This window comes from Tachypleus tridentatus, chromosome 9, assembly GCF_004210375.1.
Source record: "Tachypleus tridentatus isolate NWPU-2018 chromosome 9, ASM421037v1, whole genome shotgun sequence".
Classification (NCBI taxonomy): Eukaryota; Metazoa; Arthropoda; class Merostomata; order Xiphosura; family Limulidae; genus Tachypleus; species Tachypleus tridentatus.
The window spans coordinates 140,814,163-140,821,712 of record NC_134833.1 but is presented as its reverse complement, the minus strand read 5'-3'; the positions used below and the strand labels follow the sequence as shown (position 1 = coordinate 140,821,712).

Below are 7,550 nucleotides of genomic sequence, written 5' to 3'. Positions count from 1 at the left end.
TTTACAATATTTAGAAATCCATAGTTTCATTCTGAAGACTAGATGCCTTATATTTGGTGAAAAGTTTAAAATAACATGCATTATTAATCTATAAGAGGCTTAAAATCTTTTTTATAATTTGAATAACACAAGAAAAGCTTGTTTTCATGAACAGAAGATAAACATTAGGAAAAAAATGACACATATCAAGTAAAACCAGAACTGTGTCTTTAATGAGGTGTTGTTTTTTTTAAACAGGTAAAACACGGGTATCAATGCAATGTTTACACAATTCACATTTTTATTGTAAATCAAATAGTTTATATATTCATTTATTTGGGCTTTCCTTAATAAGAAACAATAATTATATAAATCAAATGTTCTTTTTTTATTATTTAAATTTATACAGTGTTCCAGAAATAAACTGATTCAGTCCAAACACAAAGTAATTTCATCTATTCTGATACAAGCAAAACTAACTGTCCCCAGTGAGGGGAAAAGTTAAGGTTAATTGAGTTTCACTTGGAGCTAAAGCTCTGAACAACTTATACCGCCTATAGTGAAAAGTAATTGTTGCGTATTTCAGTCATGTTAAGAACCACTGAATAGTAACATACAGTAAACATACATTTTTAGTAAGTTATGTCACATTTTGGAATGTGAATGGTAATGTGGTTCATTCCTAACAGTTTAATGTAGAATATCCTGCTTGTCAAATGAATTTTGTATTAATATTATTCATTCCCATTCTGTCGTTTCAAAAGTGAATGTTGAGTTTTACCTGTGTGCATAGTTTTTTAAACGCAGCGCAGGATGTGGTTGTACAGAGATCAGACAAACACTCGGATAGACGCCACGATTTGTTTGTTTTTGAATTTTGCGCAAAGCTACTCGAGGGCTATCTGCACTTTTAGCAGTGTAAGACTAGAGGGAAGGCAGTCATCACCATCCACCGCCAACTCTTGGTCTATTTTACCAACGATTAGTGGGATTGACCGTCACATTTATAACGCCCCCATGGTTAAAAGGGCGAGCATGTTTGGCGCGACAGGGATGCGAACCCGCTACCTTTGGATTACGAGTTGCACGCCTTAACCCACCTGGCTATGCCGAGCCTAGACACGATGACTGGCTTTATTTATAAAAATATGCTATTTGAATAATCTTTCCTGAAATGTCTATGTAAATTGTACAAAACCAGAGAGAACTGACATCCTTTTACTGATGTTTACAAAGAAGTTTTCGTAAGATTTAATATCGCACCCTAAAATACTTTTTTGATCTCATAGCAATAAATAGTGGGTAAACAATAAATTTATGGACATTAATGTGCTAAAATTCTGAGTTCGATTCTCCATGGTGGATAAGGTGCAGAGAGCCCACTATGTAGCTTTGCGCAAAAACAATGATGACAGGGTTGTAATGTTTTGTTGTTGTTTTTTTAAGTAATTAGATGTTCAACTTAGCTTATCTAAATGTAACAAAACCAGAAAAATATATTTTTCCACTAATATTTACAAAAGAACAGTTTTGGTGAGTTTATTTTTAATGTAACAATCTAAAGATTTGCGTACTCAACTTTGTATCATGTAACATCTGTATTAAAATTTTCTATGACAAATTTAATTAAAAATACAGCACGATTTTCTCAGAATACAACAATAAATAAATGACCATTTCAAAATGTGAACACTTACTTGCCTCAAAGGTTATATAAAAACACCCAACTTTCGTCATGGTATTCTTGCTGTATGGGATAGGTACTGAGGAAGCAGAAACTTAGCACGTGATAGAAACATCGCAAATTTTTCACATCCTCAGAAAGCCATACCAAACCACAATTATCTTTTACACATACAATCTCACGATTAATCTGGCCATTCTTTCCCCAAAATATTAATAGATCGATAGAAAGATGTTAGATACACAATCCGCGTGTGGAAACGGAAAACTTTACAAACAGGCTACACTTTTCACATTACTTCTTAAGTTTTGTCCCACGTTTAAATTTAGGAAATTAATATTAAAAACAAACAAACTCATTGATGTAAAAAAAGTTTTATGGAAGCATGCTGTAACTAAAAATCTAGATTAAGAAAAAAATACAATTTGATTTCTTATTCACGTGCGATAAACTACCTTCCATAGAGGTCAAATGTAATTCACGGTTTGTAGCTGTTTATCAATATTTTGCCTCCTGCTAGTACAGCAATTAATTAATTGCAATTAATCCAGAGTAAGTGAATTCCGTTTATAACAACACTTTCTTCCATCTAACCACTCTCCAATTAGTTAATTTATCCCACACACCTATATAGATATTTTTACAACTCTTATATAGCACCTTGTCAAATGTCTTCTGAAAATCCTGCTATACCAAACCTTCATCTTTACCCTCATCTACATAAGCAGTACTCTTTTCAATGAATGTCTTGTGAAGCAAGATTCTCCCACACTGACACCATGTTGACTATCCAATAAAATTCGAAACTTTATTAAAAAACTTTGCAAATAATATCTTATCAGACTTTCCAAAACTTTTCCCACAACTGATGTAAGACTAGTAGGCCTATAATTACTGGAACAGTTTTTATTGCCTCCCTTGAAAAGAAAAGTGACATTAGTTAACTTCTAATCCTTTGGCACTTGCCCACTGTTCAAGGATTTTTAAAAACAACAGCAAGTTGCTCGCATACCCGATTCTTAACCTTATTCAAAACCTTTGGAGAATATTATCTGGCCCATGAGCCTTACTTTAAACTTCCCATTTTTTCTTAACAAGCTCAGAATTAATGCAATCATATTGTCTGACCTTGTTTCTATCTATTAACTGTTCAAGATGAAGAATAATGCTTAAACCTTCATGAGTGAAAACTGAAGAAAGAGCAGAATTTAATAACCCAGCTATCTCATACTCATCAACTACTAGCTTCCATTATCCCTCAAGGGCCTACCCCATTTTAACATTTTGTTTACTCTTAATCTACTTAAAGAAATCGTTACTGTTATTGTTCACATTTTCAGCCAACCTTTTTCCATACATCCTTTTTGATGACTTAATTACTGTTTGACCAACCTTCTTGATCTTCTGTAATCTTCCATCATACAAGTCAATTTAAATTTATTAAATTTGTGATGATTTTCATTAATTTTATCTCTTACACCCTTTGTGAGACAACTGTTTCTTAACTTGCAATTGCATTTTTCTTTCTGCAAAGAATATATTTATCCTGAATATTCAAAATTTATCCTTAAAAAATGTTTCACATTTTATCAGTGTCTTCAAATAACTCAGCTATTCAACTTACAACAGATAATTTTGGTCAGAACCCTTAAAAACTTATTTAACCAAGATATCGTTATTTCCAATCTTCATATGCAACAAAACATTGAGCAATGACCACTTACACCCAGACATTCACCAAGTTCCACCCTCTCAACAATTTCTGTATTAGAATTTAACAATAAATCTAAAATAGCATTGTTTCCATGACCAATTGGTGAAGAAAAACATCTTGAACAATTTCCAAAAATCTTTCTCCCTCATGGTTTGACCCAGAATTTCCCAATCTTTGTGCCTGAAATTAAAATCACCTATAATTATGACCTCATTAACATCTGAAAATTTAAGATCACTGTAAAATGATCTCACTAGTTTCATCAGTATCTTTTGGTGGTCTGTAAACCATTTCTACTAAATGCCTTTCTCTTTACATGCTCTAATAGAAATCCAAATTAATTCAACATCCTTGCCATTATCTTTGGTATCTTCAACTTTTAACAGGATGCAACTCACATTTTATAAATAAAACCACTCCTACCTCTCTCTTTAGTACTCCATCCATATCAAATAATCTACAAACATTTATTTGTGCCATCAAAACTATCTGCATTTAACCATGTTTCAGTTATTCCCATTATATCAAAATCCTCCATTCCTTCCAGTGCCTTAAGGTTATCTATCTTATTTCTTATGGATCTAGCATTATGGTAATAACAAATAAGCCAACCCTTATAACTACTTTTATGCTATTTTTCTCTACTAAACTCTTCTCTACATCTTATCTTACCATTTATTTTATTGTGGCCCTCACCACTATCTAGCCTCAGTTTAAAACTTCACACACAACCAAATTAATGGCCCTTGCAAGCAAGCCAGCTCTTACCTTTTTAAATGTGATCTATTCATTCAAGAAAGCTCCTTTCTCCAAATGAACTGATCCCACAAGTTCAACCAGCCAATCTGTTTATCCTTATATATTAACTTAAGTCTAACATTTAGCTTTCAGTGCCCTACTCAGTTTTATTCCCACAATTAATTCTTGGCAATATGCCTGACACAATTATTTTATAGCCCTTTCTTTTATACACTGTTATCAACCTCTTGTAGTTATTAATCAGTTCTTCCTCTGACCTACTTTTCCCTACATCATTATTCTCAAGATACATCACTGTTAGCCCCTTCATTACATCTCTTGCTTTATCAGTTATATTCTCCACATCTTTTCTCTGACCCTTTGGTTTTCCTTCCCTCCAACAGTTCCTCCTCTGCACAAGCCAAGAGTTGAAATTCGTTACCCAATAGAATAGGTTCATTACAATCAGATCAATTACTTTTAGTTTTAGTTGTAATAGTACTCTTACCTCCTGAAAGTAATTGTTAGCTGAATTATGCCTTGCATGTAGAAATTTAAGCTTCTGTTGAAATCCAACTGCCATTTTTCACAGTTGACTTGACTCTTTACATCTCAGTAATAAATAAAGTCAAGGGTTAAAAAACGACAAAGAAAGTTATACAAAAGGTAAGTATATTTACACGTGTGGATAAAGCAAACAAATAATAAAAAAGGATAAAAAGAACAGTATGGTTTAATACCAAGTGTTAAACAATAATTGGGAGCCTATAAGGGGAAGTCAATGATTGGAAAACTGTATTAATAACAGCTTAATTATTAACTCAACTGGTTTATAAATTCAGTGACTGGCTTAGCTGTTTTTTGATACTGTTTTCCAAATTTTTTTATTTCTTTGTGTAAGTTTCTGTCTGTTTCCTGATTGATTTTTTTCATTGATTTTATTAGATTCTCTATCTACTGTCTCTACTTTAAAGCCTCCATCTCCAATCTACAAGTACAAACTACATACAAATTGCAGTATTTACTACCTGCTTCCCTAAAAGTACAAGCAGTCCCAAGTTCCCAAATAAAACCCACTTATTGCATACATCACACCTGTGAATGCTTAACTCCAACATTTATCTGAAGCATTGTATTTCTAACCTGGAAATAACTACTCAATATTAAATGTAAACACCACTACCAGTAGTCTACATTGTTAAGCCTAAAATTTCAGAATCAAATATATTACAGTATTGTATCACTACTTTACGTTCACACTAAAGTAATTAAGTTTATCTTCCGTTTAAAGAAGTGATAACTTGCCTTTATTTGATGTTAACGTATTACTAATATTAACAATAATAATACATTTGGTCTCATTAATACTCTATCTATAAACTGAATTTAAACTAATAGATCTAGACTGAAGTAAAAGCACAAACAGACTAGTTTTTAGATTGTTTTTGTTTAATAAAACAATGTATTTAATCTGTTTAAAGATTTACCAGCAAGATGAACTACAGTAAGCCTAAAAAATACCATTATGCATTCTAAGTCTGATCTTTCGCTGCTGTACAAATTACACCACTAAGCTCTAATTTAAAACTTTACCATTTTTATTTACCAATCTTACTGAATCTCCTAATTCTTTTAATGTATAACCCTGATCACTACAAACCATAATATGAAATAATATTTAAAAATCTATATTATAACAGCTATTAGATATTATTTACTGCACCTCTATTGAAAAAATTAACATTTTGACATATATATTTTTAAATTATGAAATGTTCTGCTAAAAATAATGCTTAAAATTTTAAAAATAGTTTTCATTTAAACATATGATAGAAGGTGTTAGAAACAGTGGCAATGAAATTGATTAAATAATGGCGGAAAGCTTAAAATGATATGAAATGGTGCTGCGAAGCGTAAAAAGGCCTAAGAGAAAAACCGTATATTTTTAATAAGTAAGACAAATACCTAACTTGTGGAATCTTTGGTATTTTAAAGCTGAACTGCTCTGATCAGCATTAAAAGATGAAATTGGTCAATATTTGACTATATTCACGAAATGATGCTACTTGTGTTTCACCTCCTAGTGGTACAGCGATATATTTGCGGATTCATCCTGCCAGAACCCGCGTTTCGATACCTGTGGTGGACAGAACACAGATAGCCCATTGTATAGCTTTGTGATTAATTACAAATAAACAAACAATATGCATAGTCAGTCTCATAACAACGCCTAAAATATTTCAGGTTGCTACAATGGAATGAAAGCTAAAATATGAGGAGTGAGTCCTCTTGTAATTTGTTTCTTAATTAATTGTTCCTCTCATCCCTTTTTTTAATTGGATTATGTGCTGCTGAGTCTTGAAATGATATCTTTTTCTAGAGCGGTTAAACAGTTGTATGTGCACTTTCTTTCATCCAAATATCGCTAGTTCATTTTTTAAAATTCTGTTAGACTTCAGAGACCTGTCCTAAAATGACTTTCTGAAATAAAATGGTCACTTCATGTGGATGCAATCAAGATATTGTCAATCAGACACACACACATTCAAGAAGTTTTAAGAATGCTTTCAGACAATTAGCAACAAAAAACTTATTCAGTACATGAAGTCCAATCTCGCTTCCTGAAGAAGTTTCTATGATTCTCACACATATTTGGAGTGCAATACTCGAACGAATAAAACCAGTCAAGCTCTGCGAAAAGAAACTATAGATTCAGGAATAGCCTGAAAATAATAACTCACTGACTTTCATGATCAATTTTCTAATTATAAAAAAATAGCATGAGAAAAGGATATTTATAGAGATTACAAAGGTTCTTTTTTGTTTTGTTTTTGAATTTTGTGCACAGTTACTTGAGGGCTATTTACGCTAGCCGTCCCTAATTTAGTAGTGTAAGACTAGAGGGAAGGCAGCTAGTCATCGCCAACTCTTGGCCTACTCTTTTACCAACGAATAGTGGGATTGACCACATATTATAACGCCCCCACAGCTGAAAGGGCGAGTATGTTTGGTGCAGCGGGGATGCGAACCCGCAACTCTCAGATTAGGAGTCGCACGTCTTAACCCACCTGGCCATGCTGGGCCGTAATACAAAAGTTCTACAGGACGTGAAATCAAGAGATATCCTTTGATGAAAACAAAGTAATTGAAGCTGCATTGTGTGTGAAGAAAAAATTTCAAGTCGACACATTTCTCTCTCTGATTGCAAATTGTGTGTTACATTTATGCCTATGCATAGGTAAATAATCTTTTTGGATTCCTGATAGATTTGAAAATATGTCGTAGAGGGCAAAAGGAGAGCCTGTAATAGGCTGCAAAACACACTAAAGATTTAGAAGCATCACTACATAAAGAGTTGAGCATTTTAACTGTTCTGTTGGACAAATGAAGATAAGTAAGTGCAAAACGAAGACTTTTTAAAATTAATACAACATT

At 32.7% G+C, this 7,550-nt stretch overlaps 1 long non-coding RNA gene across 1 annotated transcript; it reads right to left on the bottom strand.

Annotated features, from left to right (window-relative positions):
• Positions 1–254: 254 nt before the first annotated feature.
• Positions 255–6,227, bottom strand: LOC143226529 (uncharacterized). The gene is made up of 2 exons (XR_013014660.1): positions 4,624–6,227; positions 255–3,557 (listed from the first exon to the last, which is right to left on the bottom strand). It is a non-coding gene; the product is annotated as an uncharacterized LOC143226529 (long non-coding RNA).
• Positions 6,228–7,550: the final 1,323 nt, after the last annotated feature.